At 43.1% G+C, this 3,371-nt stretch overlaps 1 pseudogene; it reads right to left on the reverse strand.

The window, feature by feature from the left end:
* Nucleotides 1-381: 381 nt before the first annotated feature.
* On the reverse strand, nucleotides 382-534 carry LOC116973822 (annotated as a pseudogene).
* Between the last annotated feature and the right edge of the window lie 2,837 nt (nucleotides 535-3,371).

The raw sequence follows: 3,371 nt of genomic DNA on the forward strand, positions 1-3,371 counted from the left end.
ATCTTCTATGTCTATGGCATGTCTTCTATCAGATAGGATTTTAAACTCAGGCCACAACAGCGGTGATATTTTTACACCTCTCTTTCCAAATAAGGAACACATGGTATAGGTTGCCATCATTACTATTTTTGGTCTGCAGATGCTAACAATTTTTTATGTTGCCATCATTACTATTTTTGGTCTGCAAACATGATTAAGCAGATGCTAACACATTTTCAGACATTTCCCAAAACTGAAGTTATTTTGGTTAGTAGACTCAAAACGAAACATCTTCACTCTTGAGAAGGACTCTAAAAGGTCTTCCTAATTGTGAAAAACAGACTCGCTGTAAGGCAGCAAATCTACCGCTGCGCCACCGTGACCACCCAAAAACATTTTCTTTATAGCGCGAATGCAGTCCCCCACTACCACTAATTTTGTAGTTGATTATCCCGCATTTGGGGACATCGCAGGCACACCCAAAGTGCAATGGGATAGCCACGTCCTGGCATAACCGCATTTTTGATCATGGTCACTCCCCTGCCAGTTCATAAGTCACAGGAGCAGAAGTAGGCCATTTAGACCATTAAGTCTACTCCACCATTCTAATCTATCCTTCCTTCTAAACCGCATTCTCCTGCTTTCTCCCCTTTACCCTTGACACCCTTACAAATCAAGTATCTGTTAATCTCCTCCTTAAAAATACCCAATGGCCTCCACAGCTGTCTGTGGCAATGCATTCCACAGATTCACCACCCTCTGACTAAAGACATTTCTTCTCATCTCCTTTTCAAACATATACGTCCTTTTATTCTGAGACAAAGCCTTCTGGTTCTAGATTCTTCCACTAGTGGAAGCGTTCCACTAGTGCAACGAACTGCGGATGCAGCCCAGACTATCACACAAAATAACCTCCATTCCATTGACTCAATTTATACCTCATGCTGTACAGGCAAGTCCAGCAGCATAATCAAGAATGAGTCACAACCTGGCCACTCCCTATTCACCCTCTCCCATCAGGCAAAAGGTATAGAATAGAAATGTGAAAACGCACACCTCCAGTTTCAGGGACAGTTTCTTCCCAGCTGTTATCAGGCAACTGATCATCCTACCACAACCAGAGAGCAAAGCTGAACTATTACCTACCACTTTGGTGACCCTCAGATTATCCTTGATTGGACTTTGCTGGCTTTACCTTGCACTCAAAGTTATTCCCATATCATGTATCTATACACTGTAAATGGCTCAATTGTAATCATGTACTGTTTTTCTGCTGACTGGATAGCATGCAGCAAAAGCTTTTCACAGCATCTGGGCTCTCATGACAATAAACTAAACTAAACTGAACTCCACTCTCTCCAGGCCTTTCACTATTTGGTCATTTTCAATGAGCTGCCCCCTTATCCTTCTAAACTCTTATCACACTCCTCATCACTAAACTAAACAATGCGTGGACAGTAGCTTAATCACAAGGACTGCATATATTAGTCTCATTAGAAGGGCTGTATCTTTATGCATCAGAAATATACATAACCACCGTTACAAGTGCAATTGGGATGGCAATAAATGTTGGTCTCATCGGCAACAACAATATCTGAATAAATCGTTTTTTCAAAACTCATCCAGAATGATACACCTCATCCAGAATTTGTATGAATAATACTTTATTTCTTATACATATTTGTATGAATAATACTTTAACAAAAAAAATTCTATGCTACAAGCTACTCTTTGAATGAGATGCATGCCTAAAAATAGACATTGGCCATAAGGTATTTTGGTTGCCATGTCTCTTAATGGCTCCCATTAAAAATTACTTCAAATCATGAGAGGCATATATAGGGTAGGCGGTGAGAATCTTTTTCCCAGACGGAATTGTGAAAAACTAGAGGCCATAGCTTTACGGTGAGAGGAGTAATGTTGAAAAGTGATGTGCAGGGCATGTTTTGTCATACGGAGAGTGGTTGGTGCCTGGATCACACTGCCAGGGTTAGTGGTGGAGGCAGATGTAATAGTGGCATTTAGAAGCAAGATGCTAACTATTTCGAAATTCATGTATTTTAATTATAGCAACTAAAATCTAACTAGGTATGGGCATTTCAAGATGCATTAAAGCGGCGAGCTTCAAAAAAATGAGCAATAGCTTTCTCGTGAGTCAAGTTAATGGAATGATATCTGTAAATCATGAATAATACTGGAATTGAAAGCCTAGCCGAGGGCACAAACACTTAACAAAAATAAAAAGGTTTTGCACGCCACCCATCTTCCTCTAAGGAGTCCAAAAGAACAAGAGCAGATGTTTCTTTGTTTTGGAATCGTGCGGTGTGGGACATACTTTGCAGCTTCTGTAATGAAAATCCCCTAAAGTCAGATCGTTCCTGAATTATGGGCTAAATTCTGCAAGTACATCTTTGCAATAAAATTCATCCGATTCTTTGATTGAAAGTCATGATTCCTATCATAACCAGGTTCACAAAACCAGATTAACATCAGTTAGCTTCAGGAAAATTCCAACCACAGCAAGACTTGATGCTTAGTTAACAAAAGGGACTGCAGGAGTGGGGCGCCGTTGTGTATGGCTGCTCTGCCTGCAGTCCGTCCTTTCACCCTTTTTTATTTTTATTTTTAGTCCTGTTACTACAAAATGTTTGTTGGAGGTCTTCTTTTATGTGGTGGGTGGGGGGAGGGGTAGGGGGAAACTTTTCCTGGTCCCTACTTGGTCGGAGAGGCGGTTTCCCTCCGAGCTGCTTCTTCGTCCCTTCCTCGCGGCCTACCATCAGACTGTTGCAGCGTTTCCTGTCGGGATCGGCCGGGACTACAGCTTCGGCGGCGGTGCAGCGCTGGGACACCAACACGGTCACCGTACGGTAAGCTCCGGAGTACTGTGACCGCCGACCAACATCCGAGGAGCGATGGCTGCGGAGCGTCCAGTCGCAGGCGGCGCTGGATTTAAACACCGCGGAGCCTGGGATTCGAGATCACCAGAGTCGGAGCTCCAACCAGTCTGAAGACTTCGGGTGCCGCGGTCTCCGGGGAGGAAGCGGCCGCTCCAGACATTTCCAGGCTGCCGAGGAGTGTTCACCCGATGCCGGCATTCCAGCTTTCTGGCAAGAGGGCCTGAAAACATCGGACTTGCTGCGGAGGCCACAAATAGGCCCCGACCTCGGGTGATCACAGAGGGAGAGGACTGAACTTTCTGATGCCTTTCCCCACAGTGGAAATGTTTTATTCTGTTGTGGGGGGACGTTTGTGTTGAATTATACAATATGTTGTGTCATTTTTCTTAATTTTAATTTTTCTATGGATGTACGGAAGCTTAATTATTTTTTTCTATGTAAAGCACTTTGGTCTCAACGTGAGTTGATTTAAACGTGCTATATAAATTTAAAAAA

The sequence above is a fragment of the Amblyraja radiata genome, chromosome 5 (genome assembly GCF_010909765.2).
Source record: "Amblyraja radiata isolate CabotCenter1 chromosome 5, sAmbRad1.1.pri, whole genome shotgun sequence".
Taxonomy (NCBI): domain Eukaryota; kingdom Metazoa; phylum Chordata; class Chondrichthyes; order Rajiformes; family Rajidae; genus Amblyraja; species Amblyraja radiata.